A 10,603-nucleotide genomic window follows, 5' to 3' on the forward strand; every position below is an offset into this window, starting at 1 on the left:
TCCCTGCATGTCAAACAGTTTGAACCTTCCTCTAATATCCAGTCATCCTGTTGTACTTTTTGGCATCAATTGGAAGGCTCCTAATAGGTATCATCAGTTTGGTCATCAGAGGATAACCCTTGTCTCCAAGGAGGCTTCCACCCAATGCACTCAGATACTCTGGTCAACTTAACTGATGCAGGATGTTAGAATCAAGGAAACTCCCAGAATGTCTTGTACATAAAAACTTTCCAATGTTCACAAATGATCAGCATATTAAGTGAGTTTAATGTCTTCTATTGATAAATACACCTGCTTGGCCTGATGATGGCCTCCGATATAATTGCCTCACAAACAGTCAATGATTTCCAGGATCAGTGGGAATCAAATCAAAGCAGCAATAGCAATGTACAGGTCTTGGGTATTTTTGAAAAACTTGGTGTCTACGAATTAGGATACTGGCTTAAAGTGTAGTGGATTGTGAGATCTTGCAAAATCCCCAACTAATGTTTGAAAAGAACTAGAGGTGAAGAAATTCTGGAGTAAGGTGGCTTTGACAGCTATTAGCTGTCCATGCCCCATCTGGTCATCTTGGATGAATGTCTTGTTTCAATTTATTTATTCGCATTTATATAGTATTTTCACAACTAACCAATAATTCTTTACAATGCATTGACATCAAATATAGTACTTTTCAAATGTAGTCGCTGTTGTAATGTAGAAACCACAACAGACAGTGTAATCTTCCATAAACAGCAATGTGATAAAGAGCGGACAACTTGTTTTGTGATATTGATTGCAGGATAAAAATTAACCAGGAGACTATGAGATTACTCCCTTCTTCAAAATAGTGCATTGTTATCTCTTAAGGCCACCTGAGACAACATAGGGGGTTTCAATTTAATATCTCATCCAAAGAATGCAAGTGGTCCTTCAGTGTTAAGGTGAGCTACAGCTACCAAACATGTCAATAGATAGCCAGAACAACGACCAGTTATGGAAACTAGCCACAAAAATGAGCAGAATCTCTTCTGAAAAATAAGTAGTTGTGGAATAAAGCAACAAGGTGTTTTAAGGTAGGGGATCATGCATCGTTCTAAATCTACAAGTTCTACATCTCCAGAAACCTACAGTATCCTTTGAAATGGTAAGGTAGGGTTGCCATTCACTCAGCCATTGTTTAGAGAGGCAAGGTTTGACCAGGGATAATCAGCATGGCTTTGTCAGAGGGAGGTCATGCCAAACAACTTTGATAGAACTTTTAGAAGAGGTGATCAGCTGTGTAGGTGAGGGTAGTGCAGTTGATGTAGTTAATACGGATTTCAGCAAAGCCTTTGACAAGGTCCCACATGATAACGAACACTGATAAAGGGGGTCCATGGGTAATTTGACAGGTTGGATCCAAAATTCACTTTGTGGTGGGTGACAGACTGTGGAAGTAGAAGGCTCTGTGACTGAAGGCTGATATTTATTGTCATACTACAGAGATCAATGTTGGGTCCCTTATTGTCCATGATATATTTTAAAGATATAGATGAAAATTTGGCAGAGGCATGATAAGTAAATTTGCAACTGAAACATAGATTGGCTGGGTGGTTAGTGGTAAGGAAAAGGTCTGAGGTTACAGGAAGACATAGACAGTTTAGGCAAATGGACAAATCAGTGACTGATGAAATTTACCTTGAGAAGTGAGGAGGTGTACTTTGGAAGCGGTAACAAGACAATAGAGTACTCAATGAATGACAGACACTCAAAAACTTACAGAAACAGAGGGATCTTCAAATGCATGCTTGCAAATTCCTGAAGGCAGAAGTACAGGTTAATAAGGTAGTTATTACCTTTATCAGTCATGCCGGAGATTATAAGTGCAGAGAGGTTATGCTGGAGCTTTGGAAAGACCACAGCTGGAGTTCTGTGTGCAGTTCTGGTCACCTCACAATAGGAAGGGTGTGATTGCACTGGATGGGGTGCAGTATAGACACACCAGGATGGAGCATTTTAGCTATGAAAAGAGGCTGGATAGGCTCAGGTTGCTTTGTTTAGAGAGAAAGGCTGAGGAAAGATCTGTTTGGAATTAAAAAGACTAGAATGGGCATGGACAGGGTGGATAGGAAGCAGCGATTCCCCTGGCTTGAAGGGCCGTAGTTTTAAGATGAAGGGCAGGAGGTTTAGAGAGAGTTTGAGGAAAATCCTTTTCATTCAGAGGGTGGTGAGAATCTGTAATGCAGTGTCAGGGACAGTAGTAGAGCCAATAAACCTCAAACTTTAAAAAGTATATGGATACTTGAACTATCATTGCATTCAAGTGAGATTAATGTAGATAGTGGGTCTGCCGATTCAGTGGGCTGAAGAGCCCCTTCTGTATGACTCTTTGTGCTGTGGAGTACTATGTAGCTGAGGAGGAGGCAGTTTCTATGTTTGTTCCTGGTTTTGCTGTTGCTGCTAATAGTGGTGTCACTGGCCCTTCAATTCCTTTCCACAGGTTGGTATAATGACTGCATAAGCTGATCCTATACTACATAAATGCTGAGGGTAGATGTCTTTGCAGCAACATAACTCAAATTAGTCCCGAAAAACTGGTTCCCATTCTGTAAACCATAGAAATCACATTGTTAAGATGTACTGAAAATACAAAGTTGTCCCCTGGGAATGGCTGCACCTTTCACTTTCTCTATTTAAGCATGTTCAACCCAACACCTTCAAGGGGATTTCTGGTTCATCTCTGAACCCTCTAGTGCTGAATGCGAAACAAAGAGGGAACATTTCAGATTACTGACATGACATCAGTTTACAGAGGTATCAACATTTACAATCCCACCCCAGCCCTGCAACTCCGCCCACCTCTACCTACCTCTCTTAGCAGGTAAAATGCATCCCTACACTTCATTTGTTTCTGCAGGTTAGGGGTGATTGACAGAACTTTTATTCAGCTTGGAGTTCCAGTCAAGATACTTTCCCCTTACATGCACGACAGTACGTTTTTCTCAATGCATAGATAGTATAAAAATATTTAGGTCAATGTCAGGTTCCCCAGTGCCTCTCACAATCCTTTCATTCCACGCATCTGTCATTATGCAGGGCAAACATCCAAGGGTGGTCTTTTGGTGACCTTGGTTCCCCCTGAGAGAAGAGAAATGTAGGTGTAGTTGGGGATAGTATAGTTAGAGGCCTAGACAATGTTTTCTGTGACCAGGATTAAGAGTCCTGAAGGATGTGCTCGAGTTCAGGATATCTCATCTGGGCTGCAGAGGAACTTGGAGTGGGTGGGGAAAGATCCAGTGATCATAGTCTATGTAGGTACCAATGGCATAGCAGAACCTCTGCCCTGGTTTTATCTAAGAGTATGTGAACAGCTAGAACTTAAATTATAAAGCAGAACCAAAAAGGTAATAATCAAATTGGCACAGGGTCAATAAGATTAAGCAGGAAAATGTATGGCTTAAAGAATGGAGTGGCAGAAATGAGTTTGAATTCATGGGACATTGGTACAAAATATAGCATACATTTAACTTTAGGGAATCTAATCTAAAGCGGCAGATGGAGTACAATGTGGGCAAGTGTGAGGTCACTTTGGTAGGAAGAATAGAGGCAAGGACTATTTTCTAAATGAGGAGAAAATTCAGAAGTCTGAAGTGCAAAGAGACTTGGGAGTTCTAGTCCAGGATTCTCTCAAGGTGGACTTGCAGTTGAGTCAGTAGTTAGGAAGGCAAATGCAATGATAGCATTTATTTTGAGAGAACTTGAATATAAAAGCAGGGATGTACTTCTGAGGCTCTATAAGGCTGTGGTCAGACCACACTTGGAGTATTGTGCACAGGCTTGGGCCTCATATCTCAGGAAGGATGGACTGGACGTGGAGCGTGTTCAGAGGAAGTTCACGAGAATGGTCCCTGGAATGAACAGCTTAACATATGTGGAATGTTTGAGGACTCTGGGTCTATGCTTGATGGAGTTTAGAAGGATGAGGGGGAGTCTATTTGAAACTTACAGAATACTGAAAGGCTGGACAGAGTGGATGTTGAGAAGATGTGTCCATTGGTAGGAGAGACTAGGACCGGATGGCACAGCCTTAGAGTAAAGGGAATTCCTTTTCAAACAGAGAAAAGGAGAAACATCTTCAATCCGAGAGTGGTGAATCTATGTACTGTAATTCACTGCCACAGAAAACTGTAGAGGCCAGGCAATTGAATATATTTAAGACTGAAATAGATTGGTTCTTGATTATCAAGGAGATCAAGGGTTATGGGGAGAATGGGGTTGAGAAACTTATCAGCCATGATTGAATGGTAGAGCAGACTCAAGGGGCTGAATGGCCTAATTTCTGTTCCTATGTCTTAAGGTCTTATGTTTCTGTGGTGAATGACATCTCTGCAATCGCCATCTAATGAAGTGGAAAACTACAATGATGGCTATGTTTTCAGCAAAATCACAGTTGAGAAGATGGTAGGTGAATTAAGGCTGACACTCTGCTGCCTGCAGAAGTCTTAACATACAGGGTTATCATGGCCTGCTTTGTGTTTCAGAACCCAGCAACTGAAAGAGACATGCACTTTGAGCTTGAGCAAGAGAAGGAGTATCAGTAGGGAATTTCCTATGTAGTTCACCATTTCCTCACACTTCTCTCAAGATTTGTTACTGCTGTTTTTTTGCTCAAACATAACAACTTCCATAACAACGTTTTGCTCAAACATAGCAATGTTGTAAACCCTCCTTCAGTAGCAGTCACCTGCCTCCTCTTAAAGGCCATTTTCTCCTGCAAAGATAAATGAGATTTTATGACTAGAGGGAGCAGTAACATCCATCACATTAACTTAATTAATAAAGATCTCAGTGAAATTAATATCGCTTTTGGGTTATTTCATATATTAGATTCTTGCCATAGTATTTATGTGAAATAGGATGTGATTTTGGCTCCAGGAGGGATTTTCACCTGATGCAGCAATGTTTATGTCATCTGCTGTGGCATGAGAAACTGGTTATCATGGTACTGAAGTATCCAACAATCATTTATTATAGCTGATTAGTCAGTAAAAGCATTATATTATTCAGGCACATTAGAGTGGTGTCTGACCTAATGTCAAGCTGTTATGTACTGTGGAACACAGTATGCTCACAAGTGATGTTTGCACATGATCCTAAGATGAGTTGGTGTATGAGACCTTTATAGTTCAGGTTGCATTTTATGATACAGCGATGGTATCATGAGCATGTCTTTTAAAGGTGCACTGACCATGGCACATGACTATAGAGCATCTGTGGCCTGTGACCAGGACATAAATCTGAACAAAGTAAGTCAAATCATGCTTATGCCATATTACCTTAAGAAACACAGAATAGACTCCCAAGAAGTAATAGGTTGTTGCTGCAGAACTCAGAAAGAGTATTACATCTGTATAAGGATTTGTTATTTGTACAAGGGATGCAGGTGCCATTGACCAGTATTTATTGCCCATCCCCAATTCCAATAAAAAAGGTGGTGAAGAGCTACCTTTTTGAAATGCCATAGTCCTGAGAGGGCATGTACTCACAAAGTTCCAGGATTTTGACTTAGTAACAGAGAATGAATGGCAATATGGTTGCCAGTCAGGATGTTATGTGTCTTGGAGGGGTGATGTTCCTTTAACATCCTTCAGGTGATAGGGGTAACAGTTTTGGAAGATCATGTCAAAGGAACGGTGGTGAGCTGCTCCTAAGCATCCTGTAGATGATACACTGCCACCATGTATCAGTGATGAAGGCTGTGAATTTTGAAGGTAGTGGATGGAATGCCAAACAAGTGGGCTGTTTTATCCCAAATGATGCTTTTTCTAAATGAGTGTTGTTAGAACTACATTTCCAGGGAAGTGATCAGTAGAGTCTAGATTAGAGTGGTGCTGGAAAAGCACAGCAGTTCAGGCAGACAGCCAAGGAGCAGTAAAATTGACGTTTCGGACAAAAGTCAGTATTCCATCCCATCCCTGACTTATGCCTTGTGATGGACAAATATTGGGGAGAACAGAGGTGAGTCGTTTTTTTGCAGGATTCCTAGCCATGACCCACTCTTGTTGTCACAGTTTTATGGGTTTGGTCTTGTTCAGTTTCTGGTCAGTGGTGTCGTTTGGGATATTGATAGGGTATTCAGCAATAGTAATGCCATTGAGCGTCAGCACATGATGAAGATGTTCTCTATTGTTGGAGATGGTCATTGCCTGGCACTTGTGTGGTGAAAATGTTGCATGCTACTTATCAGCCTAATGATCTTGCTGCATCAGTATCTGAGTAGTCATGAATGGACAATGCTCATCATCAATCTTTGGCAAACATCTTCACTTCAGCCTTTTGGATGCAAGGAAGATAATGGATGATGTAGTTGATAATTGTTGGGCCTGTAAGTGTGTCCTGAGGATATCCTGCGATGATGTACTAGATCTGGTCTCCTTCCTATCAGAAGGATGTTGTGAGACTTGAAAGGGTTCAGAAAAGATTTGCAAGGATGTTGCCAGGTTTGGAGGGTTTGAGCTATAGGGAGAGGTTGAACAGGCTAGGACTGTTTTTCCTGGGGCGTCAGAGACTGAGGGGAGACCTTATAGAGGTTTAATAAAAAATCATGAAGGGCATTGGTAGGGTAAATAGACAAAGTCTTTTCCCTGGGGCCAGGGAGTCCAGAACTAGAATGCATAGGTTTCGGGTGAGAGGGGAATGATACAAAAAAGACCTAAGGAACAACTTTTTCATGCCGAAGGTGGTGTGTGTGTGTGGAATGAGCTGTCAGAGGAAGTAATGGAGGCTGGTACAATTACCACATTTAAAAGGCATCAGGATGAGTATATGAATAGGAAGGGTTTAGAGGGATATGGGCTGGGTGCTGGCAGGTGGGACTAGATTGGGTTGGGATATCTGGTCGGCATGGACAGGTTGGACCGAAGGGTCTGTTTCCATGCTGTACATCTCTGTGACTCTATGACTGAGATGATTATTTTCCAAAAACCATAACCATCTTGTGCTAGGTGTGACATCAGCCAGCAGAAACCTTTCCTCCTTATTCCTACTATGTCTGGTTTTGCTACGGATTCTTGATGCCTTGATGTTAAGGACAAGCTCTCTCTTGAATTTAACTCTTCTGTCCATGTTTAGACAAAGACCGTAATGAGATGAGAAGCTGATTGCCTTAGGCTGAATCCAAACTGAATTTCATTGGACGAGTAACTGCTGATATAGTGTTGCTTTCAAGCATTGTTGATGAGCCTTTTTATCACTTTGTTTATGATTGAAAGTAGACTGGTGCGGCAGTAATTGGTTGGGTTGATTTCTCTGGCTTTTTATGAACAGGGCATATCTAGACAAATTCCCAGGTTGCTGAATTAAATGCCAGTATTGTACCTATTTAACAGCTTCAGTAGGAACTAACAGTTCTGGGGTTTAATTGTCCTGGAGAACTACCAGAATGTTACCAAAACCTTTACAACTTGTATTGCCTTCAGCTGTTCCTTGTTATCATATGGAGTGTATTGAACTGACCTGAAAACTGGCAACTGTGATCAGGAGAAGGCAGGGTTAGGCCATTTACTTGGCACTTCTGGCTGAAGTTGGATGAGAATGCTTCAGCCTTGTTCTTTACTCTGATGTGCTGTGCCCCCCTATTATTGAAAACAGGGATATTGTGGAGCCTCGTCATCTGGTGAGTTATTTAATTGTCACTACCATTTGCAACTGGATGTAGCATGACTGCAAAGCTTAGATATGATCCATTCATTATGTGATCATTTAGCATTATCTATTGATTAGATTATTTTAGATTAATTACAGTGTGTAAACAGGCCCTTCGGCCGAACAAGTCCACACCGACCAGCCGAAGCACAACCTACCCATACCCCTACATTTACCGCTTACCTAACACTACGAGCAATTCAGCATGGCCAATTCACCTGACCTGCACATCTTTGGACTGTGGGAGGAAACCAGAGCACCCGGAGGAAACCCACGCAAAACATGGGGAGAACGTGCAAACTCCACACAGTCAGTCGCCTGAGGCGGGAATTGAACCCGGGTCTCTGGCGCTGTGAGGCAGCAGTGCTAACCACTGTGCTATTTCTGTTTGTCATGCAAGTGGTTGTGTGTTGTGGATTCACCAGGTTGACGCCTCATTTTTAGGCATGTTTGTTGCTGCCCCTGGCATGCCCTCCTCCACTCTTCATTGGACCAGGTTGATCATTTGGATTGATATTAGTGGTAGAGTGGGGGACATGCCAGTCCATGAGGTTACAAATTGTGGTTGAACACAATTTTGCTGTTGGCCAATAATACCTCATGGCCAGTTTTGAATTGCTGGATCTGATTGAAATCTATCTCATTCAGTATTGTGGTAGTGTCACACACTTTGGAGGGTGACCTTTGAGCTGTGCAGAGGTCACTCTGAACAATAATGTCATGAGCAAATGTGTCTGCATGCAGGTAGATTGGTGACAACAAAGTCAAGACAACAAGGATTTCCACTCTTGTTGGTTCCCTCACTACCAACAGATCAAGTCTACAGCTATGTCCTTTAGGGCTTGGCTAGCAATGGTGTTACTCAGCCACTTCTGATAATTGAATTCCCCACCCAGACTATAAATGGTAACTTTGCAACCTTCAGTTCTCCATGAGTTCAACACGTAAGAGTACTGAATCATTAGCCAAAAGATAGATAGTAGCTAGTAATCCTTGTCTATGTTTGATAGATGGTTCATGAAGCTTCAAGTAGTCGAGAATCAGTGCTGTAGAGTCCCAACTATACACCACTACACCCACACCTCTGGTGAGTCTGCCTTCCAGGTGGGAGGGGACATTGTCAGGAATGTGGTGTATGGCTATCTCAGGCCTGACTAGTCTGTGAACAGTGGTCCAGATGTTATCAAGGAGAACTTTGCAGTCCTGAGTTTGCCATTGTCATGTCCAGGCTGATGCTGGGTGGTCTATCCATTATCACTTTGTTTCTTAAACTTTGAAATGGTTTGATATAACTGAGTGGCTTGTTTGAGAGCATGTACGAGTTTGCTAGGCCAGACCAGGTAAGAACAGTTGATCTCTTACCCAATAGTTTAGTGAACCAGATGGAATTTTAGGGCATTAGACTATTAAGTAACTGAATTCAAGTTTCGCCATATGAGGTGGTGAGAGTCAAACACACATCTCCAGAGCATTAGCCTGGGTCTCAGGATTACTTTGGTGAAAGTGAAGACGACAGATGCTGGAGATCAGAGTCTAGATTAGAGTGGTGCTGGAAAAGTATAGCAGGTCAGGCAGCATCCGAGGAGCAGGAAAATCCATGTTTTGGGCAGGAGCCCTTCATCAGGAATGAGGCAGGGAGCCTCCGGGGTGGAGAGATAAATGGGAAGGGGATGGAGCTGGGGAGAAGGTAGCTAAGACTGCAATAGGTGGATGGAGGTGGGGGTAAAGGTGATAGGTATGGGGGGGTGGAATGGATAGGTAGGAAGGGAGATTGGCAGGAAGGACAGGTCACAAGGTTGGTGCTGAGCTGGAAGGTTGGAACTGGGGTAAGGTCGGGGAGGTGGGGAAATGAGGAAACTGGTGAAGACTACATTGATGCCCTGGGGTTGAAGTATTCCAAGGCCGAAGATGAGGCGTTCTTCCTCCAGGCGTCTGGTGGTGAGGGAGTGGCGGTGAAGGAGGCCCAAGACCTCCATGTCCTCGGCAGAGTGGGAGGGGGAGTTGAAATGTTCGGCCACTGGGCGGTGGGGTTGATTGGTGCGGATGTCCCAGAGATGTCCCCTAAAGCGCTCTGCGAGAAGGCGTCCAGTCTCCGCAGTGTAGAGGAGACCGCATCGGGAGCAATATATACAATAAATGACATTCGTGAATGTGCAGGTAAAACTTTGATGGATATGGAAGGCTCCTTTGAGGCCTTGGATGGAGGTGAGGGAGGAGCTGTGGGCGCAGGTTTTGCAATTCCTGCGGTGGCAGGGGAGGGTGCCAGGAGGGGAGGATGGGTTGTAGGGGGGCATGGACCTGACCAGGTAGTCACGGAGGGAACGGTCTTTGTGGAAGGCGGAAAGGGGTGGGGAGGGAAATATATCCCTGGTGATGGGATCTGTTTGAAGGTGGCAGAAATGTCCATGGATGATGAGGTTTGTGTGGATGTTGGTGGGTGGAAGGTGAGGACCAAGGGGTTTCTGTCTTTGTTGTGGTTGGAGGGGTGGGGTCTGAGGACGGAGGTGTGGGACGTGGATGAGATACATTGGAGGGCATCTTTAACCACGTGGGAAGGGAAATTGCGGTCTCTAAAGAAGGAGGCCATCTGGTGTGTTCTGTGGTGGAACTGGTCCTCCTGGGAGCAGATACGGCGGAGGCGGAGGAATTGGGAATACGGGATGGCATTTTTGCAAGAGGTAGGGTGGGAAGAGGTGTAATCCAGGTAGCTGTGGGATTCGGTGGGTTTGTAAAAAATGTCAGTGTCAAGTCGGTATCATTAATGGAGATGGAGAGGTCCAGGAAGGGGAGGGAGGTGTCAGAGATGGTCCAGATAAATTTAAGGTCGGGGTGGAATGTGTTGGTGAAGTTGATGAATTGCTCAACCTCCTTGCGGGAGGACGAGGTGGCGCTGATGCAGTCATCAATGTAGTGGAGGAAGAGGGGGGGAGTGGTGCCG

Source organism: Chiloscyllium punctatum, chromosome 1 (genome assembly GCF_047496795.1).
Source record: "Chiloscyllium punctatum isolate Juve2018m chromosome 1, sChiPun1.3, whole genome shotgun sequence".
Taxonomy (NCBI): Eukaryota; Metazoa; Chordata; class Chondrichthyes; order Orectolobiformes; family Hemiscylliidae; genus Chiloscyllium; species Chiloscyllium punctatum.